The 20,107-nt window shown below is 45.7% G+C and overlaps 1 protein-coding gene across 6 annotated transcripts in view; it reads left to right on the plus strand.

The window, feature by feature from the left end:
- The first annotated feature begins 591 nt into the window (after positions 1–591).
- The window catches only part of CUL1 (cullin 1), a 77,627-nt gene continuing 58,111 nt past the window's right edge, over positions 592–20,107 (plus strand). Inside the window, exon 1 of one of the 6 annotated variants that reach the window (XM_081038436.1) lies at positions 592–681. The gene's annotated coding sequence lies outside the window, so the exon portion shown is untranslated. Of the gene's footprint in view, positions 1,044–1,100; positions 1,263–1,350; positions 1,525–12,512; positions 12,655–20,107 lie in introns of those variants that run through there. The other 5 variants (XM_081038435.1, XM_081038434.1, XM_081038433.1 and 2 more) reach the window with 5 other exon arrangements.

Consider the following 20,107-nt stretch of genomic DNA (forward strand, 5'->3'; position numbering starts at 1 on the left):
GAGGAACCACATATACTGGAGGGACAGTCTCCTAAGAGAAGCCCATGTGACTCGGGAAACTGGACTCTGAGGGTGGCCCTCTGCTCAGGGCCTAGGATTTCTACCCCACGGTGTACCAGAATATCTGTTCTGTTTTAGTTTGGAGCAAAACTAAAGTAGAGGAAGTTCCATTCATCGTGTCTTTTGCCCAGATAGGATCACTTGAAATCCCTCCTTGCTTGTTCATGCAATTAGCCAGCTCTCTGGCAGGTTGTGAACCACGGTTTTAAGGCAGGAGCCCCCTCCAGGCCCATGCTTTCTCTCTGTCACCGTAGCAAGCCAGGTGCTGCCAAAAATCGGTATTTAGAGTCTCCCAAGTCCCCCACGGTGACAGTTCAATTTCAAGTGAATGCAATGAACTACTTCAGAGTACACGTGGAAAAAGATAAGTGTTTTAGTCACACCTCATGCCACCCTTTTATGTAAATGCTTATATTCTATCCTTGACTTGTCTTTACAAAGAGTCATGGGAAAAGTGATTCTTTGTCAACATTTGCTCCCCCCCCCCCCCAAAAAAAAAAAGAGTTGGTTCAAGTTTGAAGCGGGAAGCGCCGCCTCGTTGTATCTGAGACCCGATTGTAAGGAGCGAGAAGGAGGCTCAGGAGAGCTGAGGCTTTCAGGTGCGGGTGGCTGAGGCCGCAGGTGAGCAGGGGCTGCAGGGCGGCCGTGCGCGCCCGTCTCCGCCGGTCTCAGCAGCCAGCCGGGCATCTTCTCGGTCATCGTCCCGGTCCGGGCAGGCACGTCGATTGGGTGTCGCGGTAGCCGGGTTCCAGGTCGGTTCCGGGAGTGTGTGTGCGCGCCGGGGGCGGGGCAGGACCCTCTCCTCCGGGCTGGCCCGGGCCCCTCGCTCCTGGGCTCGGTGTCCGCAGCCCAAGGCGCTGAGCCCTCCCCGCGGGGGCGGCAGTGGCGGGAAGCCGCCGGCCCTGTCGAGGGAGGCTGTAAACCCTGCAGGAGGGCCCGGCCCGGGACGGCGCGGGGCTCCGGGGGAGGCGCCCGGCTTTCAGGTACAAACGCCCCCGGCGAGCGGGGCCGCGGGCGGCGCGGGACGGGGACCCCGGGGCAGTGGCGGCGGCGGCGGCGGGAGGGAGGCTTCCGGGCCCCGCCCGCGCCCGCGCCGGCGGGGAGATGGCGGCGACGGTTTCCCGGCTCCCCCGCCCCGGACGCCGATGGCGCCGCGTTCCGGCCCTCCCCCGCCAGCCTGTCCCCCGCGGGCGCCGGAGCCGGTGAGGCCGGGAGGGCGGGGAGCGGAGGAGAGGCGAGAGGGCGGAGGTTGCGCGTGCGGGCGGCGCGGGAGGAGGGCCGCGGGCGGGCGGGCGGGCGGGGAGGAGGCGGAGGCGGGAGCCGTGTCGCACGCAGCTCCAGGCGGGGCGGCCCCGGCGGCGCACGGACGCAGCCAGACCTTGGCGGGACGGGGTCTACCCGGGGCCCGGGCCCAGCGACCAGCTGCAGCGGCGCCGGCGCCGATCCGGCGCCAGGGACATGCGGGTGAGTGTGGCGGCGCGGGGGGCGGCGCAGGCCCGGCCCGGAGCCGCGGTGTCGCAGTGCCGGGGGCCGCGGCGGCCGAGCCCAGGCGCCGGGCGAGGCCTGAGCCGCCGGGCCGCGCGGAATGGCGGCCGGGCCGGGGGCCGCGTGGGCGGAGGACGCGGGGGCGGGCGCCGAGCGACGGGCCGGCCTGAGTCACGGCGGCCGGCTCGGGCCTGGCCGGGCGGCGGCCCCGCACGCACGCGGGCTCGGGGCGCGGGGCCTGGGCTGCGCTCGGGGAAGCGCGGCTCATCGCGCCGGCGGCGGCGGCCTGGTGGCGCCGGCCTGTCCCCACCGCCTCCGGGCTGGGGCCGCAGGGCCGGGCCGGCGGGCGGCGCTGGGCGGTTCGGCCACGCGCGCCTCGCCTCCCCTCGCGCGGCGACCCCACGGGCCGCGCGCCCTCTCCCGTAGGATCGCTGCTCCCCCGACTCGCGCCCGCCGCTAAATGTGGGCTCGCGCGCCGGGGGAGCCGCGGAGCCGGCCCCTCTGCTCCCCGGAGCCCTGCCCGCGGCCTCGGTGCCCCGCCTGCATTGTTGCGACGGTGCGGGTCCCTATTATTGGGTCACAGTCGCCCTCTGGCTCCGTTCCCCCGGGGGGACGGGCCGGGCAGGCGCGCGGGGATGCGGGTGCAGCCGCGGGACCGGACGGAGCCCCCCGGCGCTCGCGCGTCGGGCCGGGCCCGCGCCCCCGCTTCGGCGCGCCCCCGCTTCGGCGCGCCCCCGACCCTGCGCCCGGCGGGAGCGCGCGCTGACCCAGCAGGTAACCCGCGCGCGGCCCCGGGGCGCTCCGCCACCTGGGCAGCGCTGTGCGCCGTGGGCGCGAGGATGGGCGAGGGAAAGGCACAGGCTTTACGAGCGTTCCTGGAGACGAATCTCCGCAAAGTTAAGGGTTTTCTCTCCAGCGAGCCCTGTGCCAAAAATAGGATTCTGTTCTCCGATTGGATGGCTGCTGTTGCTTTTAGTTCGTAATTGGGGTTAGTGGTTAGCGTGCAAAGACGGAATTGCAGGTAACTTAGGTATTTATTGGCTCTGTGTAATGGGTCTCCCCCCCCCCCGGTGACATTAAAACAGTCCAAGGTAGAAGCCGAGGAAATGGTCACGCTGTTTTTGAAAGGCACTTACTTATTGGGTGACGGAGGGGAACTAAAGTCACTTTCACTTTAAGCCCTGGGCTTCTGGGACCTAAACGTATCTTTACACTCAGCAGATGGGTGTGCAAGCTTAAGTGTAACACTCTCTTTGTGGCCACCCTGTCCATCTAATTTTCTGAAACCCTGGAGAGTTTGTGTGTCGTGTAGCAAAGGAGAAGGATTAAAAAGCAAGAGCAGCCATTGTGTTTAGAAAAAAATGGGATATGGGATTTTTTTGTTTGTTGAAAAAGGTTCTTGGGTATTAGAAAAAAATTTAACTTGAAAGTTCTGTTTTTGCTTTCTATGGTAATTGGACATCCTTGCATCACATTTCACATTCCGAAGCTGCAAACACAGGACTGGCTCCCTTTAATTCTATTATGACCATTTTTGGAGGTTTCAGGAGTGCTCATTAAGCTTAAGAAGGTTGGCTGAATTATTCTCTAAAAATGTTTCAACTTTTTTTTCTCATCGGTGTCATCTTTTAAAAACTATTTTGCCAAAGGAAAAAAAAAACTTTAACTATACTATAACTTTTAGCTAATTCATGAAATCCACCCTCCTTGTGTAAGACCCACAAGCTCAGGTCCTTGCAAGCATGCCCCTCCTCTCCTAATGTACCATCAGATAATCAAGAAGACCAAGGGACAAATGAATGCCTGAGCTGGTTCTGCAATTTCCTTAGCTATTACCGCTTCTTGGACTCCTCTGCCTCTTACTGAATGTCATCTTTTGTCTTAACTGTCTGCATAGCCTCATTTCCCATGCATTTCAGACTATGAGTTCCTCGAAGGGAGGGGATCGTCCTTAGTTATTTTTGCATCCCCAAAGTAGCATAGTACTTGGTCATGGGTAACTCAGTTGTTTTTTGAATGAGTAAATCTTCTGGAAAAATTCCGACCTAATGTTTGACCATTTCTGATTTTGGCTGCAGAGAATAGTCACTGCACTTACACTTATAAAGAATGCAATTTTAAAGAATAAGAAAAGAAAAACAAAAAGGAAGTCAAGCTTTATTACAATTCTTATGGGTGTTCCAGTATCCAATAGAGGGCCCCAACAGAAAAATGCTCAGGTTTTCTTGAGCTGTTGCAATCCAGGAAAGTGCCAAGAAAACAAGTTTTAAAACTTAATTTGCTAACCCCCAGCTGATTTTAAAGTGTAGATTTTGTTTACTTTTTAAGAAAAGAATTGAGCTCTTTTCCCCGGTAGATATTTGCACCCTAGTCTTTAAAAAGAAATGGCTTGGTGGTTGAGGCTCTTGCCTATTCATAGACATGAGGCAACCCCAGTGGTGGTACTAGTCCGCTGTGACAGCTCTTGGGGGTGGTGAGGGGAGACCATTCTTGGGTCCTGAGGACCTTGTATCAGAAGTTCACTCCCAGTTTACCCAGTGGGCATAGTGTGCCTTTCTTTCAGCATGGGAAGTTAAAACGAATATGCTTTAAATTGAGTTACTTGCCCTTCTTCAAATTAAAAATTAGAGCCCCAAACACTTAGGAATGTGTTTGTATTCTTGGCTGTTTCAGCCCTCCATAGTCCCAAAGCCAAGGGCTTCCTATCCTCAACAATTGAGTCAGTCTGGAATAAAATGTCTTTCGTCCCCGAATTTTGAACTTGTTTTTCAGATATGTTTGGAGAAAAGAGTGTACCATTTTTAAGGACCAATTCGAAGTTTGCCTGTTTTGTGTGGTTTTTTGTTTTGTTTTGTTTTTTAATATCTGGGAGTTTCTCAGTAAGGTGTGCCCTTTTGTTTGCTTTTCAAAACTGAGAAATGAACATTATACGAAAAATAAATTAGATTTCAATAAAACCTTAAGTTTCTTCTATTACCAAGGCCTTCAAGCTCCCTGTTTATAACATACACATTTAATAATGCACGGCATAAACAACATCATTATTATAACACTTAATAACTTGTAAAGTTTTTATTCACACAGATATTTTCTGGCTTCTAAAAAAGCTGTGTTTTATTTTTGCTTAGCCGTAGAACGTTTTGCTTGGGGAAGAAGATATAGGATCTAGTGTGAGCTTAATTTTGCTGGGCCTCCATTTCCTCATTTGTACAAAGAAGAGATGATTTTTAATTGACACCGTTTGAGATTTCCTTAGGCCTCAAAGCCTGTGGATTCCATGGGGATATCATGGCTTTTAACATTAACAGCATTTGGAAAACTGTCCTATAAAGCATAATCTTACTCATGTTTGAAAAGCAGGGTTGTGAAGCCTAAGTTAGAAAGTCATTTAAATTTTTCCCCTTGGGGAAACTTGGACCAAGTCGGCAGAGTCCCCTCCCAGGCTTCCCACTCCCCGCTTCCGCGCCATTGCAGCACCAGTTCCCCGAATTTCCCATGCTGCTCTTTCCTCTCCTTTTACTCATGCTTCCCCTTGGTCTGGAGTGCCATGTCCCTTCCTGGCACCCAACAGGCTCCTGCTCCTTTAAAAAGGCAAGGCTCAGCTCAGGCCCTGATACCACCCCCATCCCAACCCAGGCTAGGAGACTTCCCTGGGATCCCATGAACCCTTTCATCTTTTGACTGAACTTGGTGGTTTCTCCCACTAGACAGACCTTTAGGGCAGGGCCCGTGGGGTGCGTGTCTGTCCTCCATGTCTTAACACGTGGCCCACACTAACATTCATTTAATTCCCACTTTGTTCGTGAGCATCCCCCGACCTAAAATCTTCACCAAACCTCGTCAAGTGCAGGCACTATTGTTTAGTTCATCTTACAGCAGGTAGGGTAAGAAACTGAGGCTTTGAGTGGGTGAGGTGGGGCCGAGTAGGTGTTCAAGCCTGAGTTACGAGACAGAGGGACTCCAGAGCTCCAGCTTTTACCCAGACACCCCTACATGTGGCATTTCTATGGTGGAAGGTGGAAGAGGAGAAAAGATCAAAACGAAAATGCTCTAATGCTCTAAGGATTGATATCTGATCATTGATCATTACGACAGAATTCATCATGCAGAACTTGGTGGATTACCAAGAATAAGTTTATACCAATTGGTCTTTTAGTAGCTGGTGGACATTGAAGGAGAGTAATGGGCCACTGATAGGATAGAAATGAACAGTTCTGGAATTTGGGGAATATTAAGTTAGGTGTGAAATTTGTAGAACCACTTTTAAGTCCGTCAGACCCAACGTGCTCCAATTTTTAAAAAGGCCTGTCTTCAAAAATGCTTTTGGAAAGCAGATAGTATGAAATGTGTGCGGCCATTTAAAATGTGTGTGCATAAAGTGTGTATGCACTGGTGAAAACATTTAAAGTGGTCAGAATGATCGTACTTTTCAGGGTGGTGAACTTTGCGGTTTTAAAATGCTTTTTCAAAAAATTAAGAACCAAAAGAACCATACAAATGATCTGAGGATGGAGAAAGCCTCTTTAAGCCTAACACCAAACGTAGGAACTGTGAAAGAAATGATTCGATTACTTTAAAATAATTAAACTTCTGTATGTTAAAATGCCATAAACAATTAAAAGGCAAATGGCAAACTGAGAAAAATATTGTAACTTACAAGCAAATTTACTTTCTTTACTATAGATAGCTTATAAAAGAAGGAGTAAGAAACAGGAAAAAATTGTCAGCTTCACTAGCAGTACTCCTAGAAATGCAAATCAGTGAGATACTGTTTTTAAAAGTTTGGGCGCACATTAAAAAAGAAGCCACTTCTGGTGAGGATGTGGAGGAGAAATGAGCCTACTTATATGTTGCTGAAAAGAGTATAATTTAGTATGATTTTTCTGAGAGAAATATGTAACAAGAGCTTATAAAATATGTACGTACTTTGGAATAGCAAATTCATTTCTAAGGATTTAGTCTAAGAAAATTTTTTAAATGACAGATTAATCTGTCGTGGGTACAGTTATTTAGTGCCCTCTTATTGAGCATTTGTTTTCAGTTTTTTGCTATTAAAGATTATTTCAGCATTGTTTAGATAAATCTTTGCATGTCTCTAATACTGTATTTAGATTATTCAGTGCATACTAAATGACAAAAACATGCCATAAAACAACATATATAATGTGTAATGATTTTTTGATGTGTGTGAATATATGTATTAAAGAAAGAAAATCAACTAAAATGCTAGCAGTGATTATCTCTGAGCAGTGGAATTATGGGTTATTTTTAGTTTCTTTGTTTTGGGTTTTTTTCCTCCAGTTTTCTATAGTGCACATGTATTTATAATACAGAGGACTGATTTATTAAGAATGGGAAGGTTAGACCAGCAGAGGAGAAACTTGACTGCAGAAAACACAGCCCCCAGAAGTCAGGTATCTAGCCCTCCAGGCATGACACCTGGAAAGGGACCTGCACGTAAAGCGGACACCCAAATTTCAGCGTGAAACAAAGCAGAAAGATCTTGCTCTTAAGTTGGCCTGCTGCTTCTACTGCCTTTTTTCATGCTATAGTTTAGAAAATTGAAAGGTTGTCAATTTAAGAATTGTATGTTAAATGACAAATTAGGAATACTGTTGGAATTATGAGAAAGTAGGTACACAGAAATGCATCACAAAATACCAGGAGAAAAATGCCTTTACTATGTGGAAATTAGTTCAGTATACACTAACTCAAATAGTTATGCGCCTGGCTGTATGGAAAGTCAGGACCTGGGAGAAAGGCCAGAGAGCCCAGCCCTCTCTGCTGGATGGACGAAGCCTGCTCTGCTCAGACTCAAAGGATGGCTCTGAAATCCTGGGTGAGGGGGACAAACCAGCCATGGAACCCCAGAAAGAGAGCATCGGGCTCTGCTCTTTTCCTCCCCAAGCCCCAGGCTCATCTTTGGGAACTGGGAGACATTGGTCTGGAGGAGGATGGAGAAGACCAAGTCCAAGAGCGGTTTCTTCTGACTTCTGGCTTACAGATTTAAAATCCGTACAAGGTTTACTTGCAGGTTCATCTTACCTGTAATAATGCCACTGTCTGTTCAGCTGAACATGCGTTGGTGACTCTGCAGCTGCTCCCTTCAGCTTGCTGCTTGCAAATGCCGCACTTTGAACAGAAGTCTTTCCCCCGTTTCCTGGTTGAAGGTAGACTGAGACCCGGTGTTTTACTAGCCGGAATGTTTTACTAGCCAGGCATCAGACGGAGACTCCAAATCAAAGCCTGTCCTGTTTGATACGGACCTAAAAGACAGAAGGGAAGACCTAGGGACGCCGGCAGACGCGCACTCCGAGTGCCGTTTTGGTCACTGTGTTTTTATCATTTGGGAGAGGAAGAAATTTTCCTAGACCCTTCAAGGTTCTTTTGGCTGGTCTAATAATTAAATCAACATGGGAGACATCAAGGAGAAAATAACCAAATTTAATTACATTCATGCATATGGGAACTTCGCATAGACGAGAAAGTCAGAGACCCCAGTACGTGAGGGGTTCAGAAACAATGTGAAAAGGAGATGTGTATGGCTTCTGAGCGAAGGATGAGGAAAGAAGGATGAGGGAAGGCGCCCTGGGCTTCAGAGGGAGGCAAGTCATTCACAGGATGGTGAGAGCAGATGTTTGGTAATTAGAAGTTTGCCCTGTGCTATTGACAGGTCATAAAAAATTATTTCTGGCAATAACTCTTATTACGGGCAAGGCCCCAAACTTAAATTGTTTAAGGGAGTGGTAGAAGTTTCTCATGAACCCACAGCGCCTCCATTCCCTCCAGCTCAAAGTAATCTGCATGCCAAAGTGACACGTCTTAGGGGGCTGGTCTGCACCTCTTCAGTAAGGAAAGGAGCTCAGCTTTGCCACTCCTTACTGCATTTTCTGTATTTTTATTTGTTTAGAGCAATATTTACCCATCTATGTTTGTGACAAGATAGGCATGGGAGGGGAAACCTGTGAATAAATTTAGGAAATGCTGGGTTGCATTTTGAGGGGTCTTGATTCTGACAGTGTACATATAAACCTCCCTGCTCTTCCGGGGAGATGTATATCTTACAGGGTATATACACATATGCACACGTTACCCTCAGCTTCATAGTAAGTAGCCTTTGAGGGCAGAAAACCATACTCCCATGTTAATGGATTTTGTTTTGTAGAACACACACTGATTTTAGAATCAGATTGGGAAACGTTACGTGACTTGCCGTGGAGATGTACGTAGTTATGGATGTGTTCATTTTTTCACCCGTCTTTGGTGGGGCTGATTAGCATCCGGAAATACTAGTGTTCTTTGGGGAGTGTGGGATCCTAATGAGCACAGAGTTACAGCTGTAGTTGTCTAGAAAACAAATGCTTCGCTTTATTCCTTGTTTAAATCTAAATTCTAAATGCTGTTATAGGAAGTATCTAACAAAATTGAAAGCACACGGATCCACATTAATCCACGCGTAAGGAGGGGCAGCGACAATTGAATCAAAGCGTGCGTCATTCGCATTTTCTTGGCGGTGTCGTGTACGTGTGCTTTTCAAACCTGGAAAATACTGGCTTGTAACAGTAACTACAAAGATACTACTTCAAATACTGTTTTCTTTAAAAGTCTAAACTGCCTGAGTTTAAAAAGCCTTTCCATCTATTGAAACTCACGTTTTCTTTCTCCTCTGGAAGGTTCTCTCAGATTCTTTCCTGATACATTTTTGCTCCTGCATTTCTAGCCCAGTGGTTTCCAGAGTGTGAACACTGTTCACATGATATGTGAGGTCAAATTAGTTTGGCAAATGGAACCAGGTCTGTTTTTTAGAGCATTTTTGACCTCTTACGGAGGGGGCGTAACATGCAGCGTTTTCCAGACTTCTGGGCCAGGTTACCCTTCTCTTTTCTTGAACGATCTCTTGGCATTAGCTTCTGTGGAGAATACTTTGCTCTTCTAGTTCTATCATTTCTTCTCTTAATGGGCATTCGGGAGGTGTCTCTTTGACTTGATTCTCTGCTCTGGTTTGTTTTGTTGTGGGGTTTTCGGTTTTATTTTGGCTAGAGCAGTTCTGTGTTAACCCTTCATTCCTGGACTCATGCTGAGCGCCATGCAGTCCGACTGACTGCCCCTGGGTGGCTAGCCTGCCCTGGCATCTCAGCCTGCCCCAAACGGATCTCGTGGGCTCCCGAAACCACACCCGCCTTCTCTGTTTCTAGCATTCTGAGACTAATTTTTATCTCCTGTCCCTACTCAGCTGTAGACCTTGGCAGGTGGATCCCCAGGTCCAGCAAATATAAACTGCCCCTCTGACTGGAGGTACACCGGTGGGAATTGGGGGCAAGTGCTGCCCTGGTGTCCTCGGTTGTCAGGGGGTGTTGCAAAATTTTCGGGCAACATTAATTTACTTCATTTTGACTTAAAAAAATAAGCATGCTTGTTTTGTCATTTTCCTCTGAGTTTTTTATTGTTACTTAAGTGCCATGTTAGAAATTCCAAAGACCTCTCGGGGGCTTTGGAGAAGCATTACTATGAAGAGTAGCAAATGCTTGCCGTGTACAGCAAGGTGCTCTCCAGTTTCTCCCAACAAAGCGCCTCGTGAGGGAGGTGCTGTTATTACCCCGTTACAGATAGTTCCAGGCACAGGAGGTGCGGGAGCCAGTGAGTGTGGAGCCCCAACTGCGGAGTCCCACAAACACCTACATTTCGGTGTTAACTGCTTGGAATAATTGTGTCTCTGTAACGTGGCTCCCTGCTTCCTGACTTGTTTCTACAGTAAGAGCTGCATTTTGTAGGATAACCCCATACACACAGAGACATACTGAAATACAAGATGCAGTGAAGAAACTTACCTCCTTATGTGCTAGGAGCTCCTCTTCGTTGTGACTTTTTTGAAAAGTTCCAGTAGCCATTGGCTAATTCAGTCTCATGGCCCACACATGAATGGATAGCAGTTCTCAATTTGAAAAACATACATAGTACTGTGGATAGATAATCACAATCAAATCTGGTAACATTTTTTCTTGCCTTAAAGTGAATGCAAATGCTTGGAAATAAAATACATTCAAGCACCAAGCTAGGTCATTGAATAAATGTGTTTATAAAATTACTGTGCTGAAAGTCGGATCTGAAATTTGGTCCTTAGCAGGTAAAGCTAGTTTAAAACATGGAGAAACTGTGTAGCTCCTGTTAAATCTCTAGTGGTTCTAGATGTCTGCATATTTTCAAGTTTTCTAAAGCAGTTTATACCAGTGATACCTTGTGTCACCCCACGTGGATGGAAGTCACATGGTGATTAAAGCAGAAGTGGGTTGCTGACCGACTTACATTCACTTATGAATTGAACAATATTTAAGACTTTGTGGGTTTTTAGGATTTAAAAGGACCCTCTTCTATTACATTAATTAATTGTTCAAGTATCAAGTCTATGAGAACGAAAAGCTTCCCAATACTAAGACGTTCATGGGAGAAAATTCCGTCCTTAATGACACCTGAAATTTCTCCTAATTACAAAATTGTCTATGTTTGGGGGAATTAGTTGAATTTGCTTGTTTCTGTGTTACATGATGAGACAAAGATTGCTCACCAGGAGAAGGCAGCTTTATTAATTCATTTCCTGTAAGTTTGAGGGCCTACAAATTTCAAAGGTCTGCTAGCTTTTAGAAAGTGGGGGGAGGAGGCATAGAGAGAACTAAATGGTGAAGCTCTAAATCCATTTGCTCTTATCCTACCTCAAAATTATGGGTCCTGATCTTGTTTCTTACTTTTTTAAAGCAATCAGTTTTATGGTTTTTATGACTTGTTTGAATAATTATATTTCTCTTAAATTGCATACATAATGTGAAGGTTGTATTCTCCCTCCGTTTTTCTCAATATTGTTACTATGCTGGCAGAAAATAAAATGATGTAATTAACGATGTTCCAGCAGGTTCCTTACTTTGTACTAGTTCTATATTCTAAAGGGCTGAGTGGTTTGTTGTGTTTTTTTAACATTAAGTACCATCGGAGATTCAGGTATGTACTCCACATATTTGGAGTAGTAAATTCACCAGTGTTTCCGAAGCACCTGCCAAGTGCCAAGGTGCTGTGGGTTCACCTGGGCATTAGGCCCCGGCCCTCCAGCCACAGCACAGACCCCACAGGTCAGAGGTGTTGCTTCCATTCAGTCTGAAGGTCCCAGAGCCCAATGTTCTGTTCAGATTCTTTCATTATTGATAGGTTTTCCATTTCTATACTAAAAAGGTATAAATGTAAAATGCATGTATTAAAACATCCGTTGTTCAGATAACAATAATTCACAAAATAGCCTAATTTTGAATTAAGGAAAATAATAAGCAAATACAGTATTTGATGTTTGATACCAGCTTTTTGTTTACTCATGTTTTCAAGATCACAAAGTACAAGTATGTTTCGTGAGCAAAATACAACAATCAAAAGTAAGCCTCTGTTTTAATTTGCTTTTGTTTTGATTTTTTTTAAAAGACTTGATTTTTTTAAGAGTAGTTGTAGGTTCACAGCACAATTGAGAGGAAGGGACAGAGCTTTCCCATAACTCCCTGCCCCCCACACATGCGCAGCCTCCCCCATTATGAGCACCCTCACCAGACGGGTACATTTGTTACAATGGATGAACCTCCAGAGACACATCATAAGCACCCACAGTCCACAGCTGACTTTAGGGTTCCCTCTGGGTGCTGTGCAGTCTGTGGGTTTGGACAAATGCATAATGACAAGTGTCCATCATTACAGCCTCATAGAGTACCTTCACTGCCCTAAACAGCCTCTGCTCTGCCTGTTTCTTTGTCCCTCCCCCTAACCCTTGGCGACCACTAGTCTTTACTGTCTCCATAGTTTTGCCTTTTCAAGGATGTCACGTAGTTGGGATTACACAGTCAGTACAGAGCTTTTTTAGATTGGCTTCTTTGACTTGCTAATATGTCTTTAAGGTTCCTCCATATCTTTTTATGGCTTGATACCTTGTTTGTTTTTAGTGCTGAGTAATATTCCATTGTTTGGGTGTGCCACAACCGACTTATCCATTCACCTACCGAAGAACATCTTGCTTGTTTCCAGGTTTAGCCATTTTGATTAAGCCGCTGTAAACATCGTGTGCAAGTTTCTGTGTGGACAGAAGTAAGTTTTCAGTTCATTTGGGTAAATACCAAGGAGCGTGATTGCTGGATTGTATGAATGATAAAGTGTTTTTTATAAAAAGTGTTTAACCAAAATTAAAATTGAAATGGTTTCTAAATGATTGATGGATCATATGATGAGTGTATGTTTAGTTTGTAAGAAACCGCCAAACTGTCTCCAAAGTGGCTGCACCATTTGCGTCCCCATCAGCAGTGACTGAGAGTTCCTGTGGCTCCACATCCTCGCCAGCATTTGGTGCTGTCGATGTTTTGGATTTTAGCCATTCCAGTGGGTGTGATGGTATCTCGATGTTTTAGTTTGCATTTCCCTGATGAGCTAGGATGTGGAGCGTCTTTTCACATGCTTTTAGCCATCTGTAGATCTTTGGTGAGGTCTCCGGCCCATATTTTTGATCAAGTGGTTTTCTTCTTAGGTTTTAAGAGTTCTTTATATGTTTTGTCTAACAGTCCTTTATCAGATGTCTTTTGCAACTATTGTCTCCTACTCTGTGGCTTGTCTTCTCATTGTCTCTCTTCTTGTGGTTTGTAGCCAGTTGTTTGGGGAGATAGATTCTTGAAAGAGAGATTGCTGGGTTAAAGGGTGAATGCATCTGTAAATTACTGTTTGTGTCGTTGAACATTCCCACCAGCAACAGTGAAGTGGTTTTGAATTTTTAATCGGCTGTGAAATTCTGGAACCCAGAGATACATTTTTGGAGGTTTGAAAGTACGAGTTTGAGAGACAGCCCTTGTCATCCTTAATTCGTTCCTTACTTCTGCCCTGTGTATCCCATCAGCTCAGTGACCATAATTCCCACTGTGTGTGGTGGGAAGCACCTGGCATTTCTTTTTCCATTGCTGTGCACCTACGTGGAGCCGGTGTCTCAACTCTGACAGCCTCCCTGTCAGTGGCACTGCCTTTCCTCCCAGCTCCACAGCGCCGTTGGGTCTTCTTGGTGACTGTGGCCTGGGGTGATTTCTTTCAGACCCTCCGAACTCGCACTGCAGTTTTCGTGTATATCTTTCATACGGTGGCTTCCTGAATGCCACCTGACAGCTCTTCGTGGAGCTTCAGCTGAGTCTTGTAAATGACACATTCACGTGTTTCTACGTGTTGCAGGGGACTATGAGCCCCGCTGTTGGTAACGTCTTCAGTAGCAGTTCTTAGTTTCTTTCTGGTAGAGCACCAAGCGCACTGCTGGCCCTCCTGCTACGGCCCCTGCCTGTGGACGCGCTGCCTAGGTGTGGAGACGCATTGCATTCTGTGAATGAACTGAGTTTGACCCAGAGGGTTATAGCTAGCATGCTTTAAAGCTGCCTTTTTTTAAAAAAAGTTTATTGAGATAATTCACATAGCACAAGATTCACTAGTTTTAAATGTATAATTCAGTGATTTTTAGTGAAGTTACAGAGTTGTGCAGCCATCACCACCATCCAGTTTTAGAACACTTCCTTCACCCCCAAAGGATCCTGTGTACCTCTTTGTGGGCCAGACGCTGATCTCCTTCCTGTCTTCTGCAGTTTGCCTATTCTGTAGATTTCATATAAAACACGGAGTCATGTAACGTGATCTTTGCATCTGGCTTTCACTTAGCGTGTTGTGTTTGCGGTTCAGCCCTGCTGTAGCCTGTATCAGTCAGGCTGTTTTTTATAAGACGTTTTGATTATTAACTCACCTGTTGATGGACATTTGGGTTGTTCCACTTTTGGGCTATTACAAATAATGTGCTATGAGCACATGTGTACAACAGGTCTTTGGGGGGACATGTTTTCTTGTTTGGGGGGTAGATACCTAGTAGTGAAATTGATGGGTAATGTGGTATTTTTATGTTAACTGAACCTCGTCTGCTAATGTCCTGAGTGTTTAATTACTAACTTTGAGTAAAGCTATCAACATGCAATTTCAGCAGTTCTGATCCATTTGGGTCTTTGGAATTTGGCTTTGAAATGGTTGGTTGAGAAATAGAACTTATTTCCCATTTGGGCATGTGTTTATGTTGCTTCTCTTACTTTATAGCCATAGATTTAAAGGTTTTGAATGACTTTAAGTAGAGAGAAGGCTCAACTAATGTTTCTAGAAAGTATGTGATGATATTAACTGGAATTTTTTATACTTGTCATCTGTAATTGCTTGAACTTCATTGTAATTATTCCTTTAGTTTTTATAGAGATGGAATGAAATATTTAAATTTTACAAGTCAGTATAAATTTTGCAAGCCTTGAGTTTCAGTGATGAAGTCCTGCAGGCTGTCTAAGGCGGTAAATGTCCTTCCCGGGGTGCAGGAGACCCCCGATCATTGAATGCACAAATAATGGTATGCATTTGCAGGATCTTTAAGTTAAGGTTCTTCCTTGATTGAAAAAGTGAAATTTAAAAATAATTAACATTCAAGTATGAATTACTAAATATTCAAATAAAATAGAAAGTTTTAAATAGTTTTGAGGTGTGAGTATAAATAAGTGTCCAGTTCATGCATTTGCTGGCTCTTCCTAGAGCTGCTGGTTTCCAGTCAGTTGGACTTGTTCTTACACGGTCACGTCAGGAACCTTCGCTTGTCTTGTTGCACGGTTTCTTTGAAGCCATGTCATCACACACTGAAAAGTAAGTCTTGGTTGTGCACTGTTTTAGGAAGTGGAATCACAACCTCCACCTTCCTGTGGAAACAGCTTGGGGGGTGGGGGGCGGGTGATAGCGAGAACATGGCTTTGGAATCCAGGTACTGGGTCTGAGTCCTTGCCACTCATTAGCAGAGTATCTTTGGGCAAATGATTGAACATCTGTGAGCCTGAATTTCCTCGTTTGTAAGAAGTAGGTCATACAGTGCAGAGAATATGGTTATGAAAGGGTTCGATGGAAGTATCGGAGCGCCTGTTGGCAGAGTCTAACTCGCAGCCTACAGTCAATATTCTGTCCCTTCTGGACACAGTAAACTGACATGGAGCAAGCAGCCGCACTGGGTGTGCTGTCTGGGGGAGGCCATGGGTGTGGCGGCGTACGAGGTGGCCATGGAGTTCATTCACAAACAAACTGCAGGACTGTTTGTGACTTAGAAATTAACCTGGGCAGCAGAGTGGAGGACGGACTGTAGGTGGTGGCGAGTCCAGTGACAGTGAGACCCGTGGAGAGATTTTGTTAAGTGACCCCGGTGAGACTCTAGCAGTGGGAGTGGATGTAAAGAGAAGTGGGTGGATTGATGAGATGAGAAGGAGGGGGAATTGATGGAACGGACTTCCTGTCGGGGGTCGGACCAGGGAGGAGCCGAAGCTGACTTGTCCTCCCACCAGGAAATATAGAAGGGGGCCTGGTGTGAAGGTAGAGCAGGCCTGAGGCTGAGAATGGCCCTGAGGTAAAGTCCCCGTAGACGCACTGGTGGGGGCAGGGAGGTAGTGTGGAGGAGAAGTGTATGTGATCAGAGAAGGTGGCGCCTTTGTTACCTCCAGGACTTTGAGTTGTGCGGCTGAGGTGTGTGTTGGCTAAGGTGGGAAGACAGGCAGGGGAGGGGGTGTTCACTTGTATGTGTGAGTCGGTGGCCTCTGTGAGGTCCGGGGAGGGAGGAGAAGGAGCCCGAGCCGTGGGCATCTGACTGTCCGTTGTCCAGGCAAAGTGGGAGCGCGCCACAGCCACCTGCTGGGAGACCATTCGGAACTGGACGTCTGTTAGTCAAACCTGGGGCAGAAGTTTCTGCAGAGTTTACAGCTGGAAGCTTTACCTAGATAGTGTTACCTAATCTCAGCTGTACGCTTCTAACCCCAGTTGGCTGCATCAGCTTCAGTGTCAGGTGTTGCATTCATTTAAAACTGGAGTGGAATTTAAGAATTTCTAATACTATTTAGGAATTTCTCAGCTTGGGAGCTTTCCCGTCTAGGTTCTGAATGGCACTGAGAATCCTTTAACCTGCTAAAGCAAAGCGGTTTTCCTTTGTATGTATCAGCTAGACCACAGAGCAGAGCAGTACGTTTCAGGTGTGTAAGGTGAGGACAGCACTGCAGTGGGCGCCAGCGGACCTTTCCCCGCCTTCCCGAGAGGGGACCTCCAGCACCAGGGGACCCCCTGCCATGTGTGCTTCTCTCCAGTCCGTCCCTAACCCCGGTCTGGATCCTGAACGCCCCCCACGCCTGTTCTCTTGCTTTTCTTTCTTTTTTTACTTCATATGTTGTATAGATTTGCTGAATTTTTTATATTTTTCTTATGGCAAATAGGGACTACAGTGTGTACCTATCACTCAGCTTTTTCTTTCCTGCAATATTTTTAAGAAAATCTCAGCCATCATATCATTTTTACCCACAAGAGTATGTATCTAATAAGTATGGTGTTTTTTGTTTGTTTGTTTGTTTCTTAAACATAAGCACAGTAAACCACGCTGGCCAGTGCCCTAATCAGATGTGTTGTGTGGCCCTTATAGCATCTTCCCATGTTGTCCTGGAGGTTGTCAGCCTTCTCTTAGGAGTATTCTCTTTTTAAATAAAAAATCAATCTTATGTATAAAAACGGTATCATCCTATATGGATTCCTCTGTCACTTTTTTCACTCAGGACTCTTTCTAAAATTCATCCATGTTGAAATATGCAGCTGAAGTTGACTCAGTTTGTGTGTGGTCTGTTGTGTGACTATCCTGTAATTTATTTGTGAATTCTGCTGTTGGATGTGTGGGTTGTCTCCAGGTTTGGGGGTTTCATTGTTCTCATAAATACAGTGCGGCGAATGCATGGGCTTGCATGTTTCCTGTGCACTTACAGAAGTTTCTCTAGATCTAAATCATTTGGTTTGCTGTACACTTCATATTGTGCCACACTGCAAGTGAGGGCCAGAGTGTTATGCGTGCTTTTAACAAGTTTTAGAAAATAAGTAATTGCTTTATTTTTTATTTTCATTTTTTTAGTAATTGCTTTATTAATACCCAGGGTTATTTAAATTTTAAGCAGATTTAAAATGTTACTAAACTAGAAAAGCTAAATTTAGTCTTGTTTTTTTAACAGTGAATTTTAACCATTTTCGTTAGTTCTAATACAGACTTTATTTTTAGAAGATCCTGTAACATTTCAATTATTTTTTAATCTTTTTACAATTTTCAAAAGCAGTCAACATAACTGAAGCAGCTCTAGACAGCCTTTTTGGAGAAATGCTGTTTCTTGCATTCCTGTCACAACTCTGACTTGGAGATCTTCACATTGGCTTCTGCAGCAGCACCTGCGTGTGTTTGGCCCTAATTGATAGAAATGGAGGCAAATGGCAGGGCTGCATTAAAAGTGGTATCGGGGCTCTTGAGTACTTGAAGTGAACGTGAGGGGGGGCATAGTTCTCTCATTACTCTAAAGTGTGTGGACTCCCCCGCAGCGTAGAAATCTAGTTATGTTCATTAAAGTCTTAGGAATTTATATTTAGGAGTTGTCAGGAGAATAATGCATGAGGAGAATGCCCAGAGCTGATGGGGAGACACTGGCCCTCTGGGCTCTGGGGGCCACAGCCCAACCTGGTAAAGCGGAGGCCGACCCCTTCCATTCTGATTTCTACTCTTAAAACCACAGTGAAACTTGCCTTGCTGAGGTCACCAGTGACTTACGTAAAACTAAAGCCAGAAGCTACGCTTCAGAAATCATGATGATGATGAAAATAACAGCATTTAGAAAGCATCTGTCCTTTCATTTAATCCTGACCCCGAGAGAGATTAAGGGATATACCTAAGATCATAGAAGAAGTAAACGGTATCGACCACTACGCGGTCCAGCCAGCCATGGCCTTTCCTTCCCTTAGCCTCCGGGGGGGGGGGTGGGGGGGTCCTCAGTGTTTTGGGCTGTAACTTTGCACATACAAACCTCTGGGTTCCCCATCATCTAGTCAGTTTCTAAGTTTCCCTCAGGACTGGCTTTGGGCCCATCTCTTTCTGTGATTTCTCTGGTTCGAGACTCCAGTAGTGCGTGTCAGAGACGAGCTCCCACAGCACAGCTCGGCCTCCTGGGATGATGACAAGCCCGCAGATACACCGTGTGCGGGGAGAACTCCTCCCCGCAGTCTGTTCCTCCGCGGAGGTGGTCCGTCCTCCATTTCTCTTACAGCTCCCAGCTCCAGGCAGGGATTTGTCAGACACACTCAGGTCAGTAAGAGAAGTCCTCAGACTGCTGCTTATTGCAGTATTGTTGACAACTGTTAAAAAGGAAACACCTTGAAGCTCTTTAGCAGGGGACTAGTTTGATGAACAACAAAATATTACCTAACTCCCCAAAACAGTGAGGTGTATTTATTTCATTAAGTGTGAAGTGAGATATATCTCGCTATTCCACGAAAAAGGCTGCAGGACAGTGTGTGCTTAAGCCCAAGAGTTAGGAATCCGTCGGGGCCAGCACAGCTGTGTTTTTTTCTTTTTTAAGCTATATTCCTTGAAACAGTTTTGAAAATCAGTCCTGAGATGTGTTCAGAAAACAATGCTCTATAGCCAAGTAGCTTGAGAGAGAGATGCTTTATACTGTTTTTCTGATGGAAATTCCTAAGACGTTCACTTATTAAGGCCTCTGAAGTCTTGCAGCAAACAAAACAAAATAAAGTATTTAACTTCACGAAAGCTGGCATTTCCCAAACTCCCTTCATGTTCTGCTCAGTGGATGTTCCAATTAGTGTTTAGTGGAAGACTCTTACAAGTGTCCTTTTATTACTAAGGAAACTCTAAATTACTAATATGAAAGAGGATATATTTTTCAGGATTCTTGGAAGTTAGTTCACACTTCTACTCAGGGAAGGAATCTTACGCACCATTAATCTTGAGAAATAGGCTGTTTGATCAGTGCAGAATTTGAATTGTTAGAAAGCTTGTTTAAATATCGATTATGTTGGCGTTCATATCCCTTTGGAACAAGTCTTTTCTATGAGACAAGTCCTGAAACATAAACCCTTCTCCATCAGACCTGCTTATTTTCACTCTTGTGTTCCATCCCATTAGCTTATTTTCGTAGGGAGAGATGAAAGTGAAGTTAGAAGCATGTGTGTCGTCATGCAGGCTTTGGGAGCCAGTGGCTGGTATGAGAAACTACAGCTCGCTCTGCCACTGGTTCCTGTCCTCGGTTGGTTGTATTTTGTGTCTTGGTTCCTCTGTTTCCAAATCTGCAGCTTCTGTGTGCGAAAACTTCGGTGTTACCGGTAGATATGCTTGAGCACAGCGGTAAACCCTGTAACACCAAGGGTCTCTATACCAGAGTACGTTTGCCTAATGCCCTAAGTATAATAGGTATTTTTAGTTTTGTTTTTTGTTTTTTGTATTGATTGGCTTTTTGGACCTCCTGAGTTTTTTGGCTACGTGATGTGATTTATTGGGAAAATATCTTTACCCCTTAACCTCTCTGACTTCATGAAGTCTGCTTAAGGTTATTGACAGTTTTGGATGGCCTAGTTATGAGCTGGAATGTAATAGTTTGTAACGTGGAATATTTCTGCAAATTCAACTTTGACCGATAAGCCAGTCTTT

This window comes from Rhinolophus hipposideros, assembly GCF_964194185.1.
Source record: "Rhinolophus hipposideros genome assembly, chromosome: 25".
In the NCBI taxonomy this organism is placed as follows: domain Eukaryota; kingdom Metazoa; phylum Chordata; class Mammalia; order Chiroptera; family Rhinolophidae; genus Rhinolophus; species Rhinolophus hipposideros.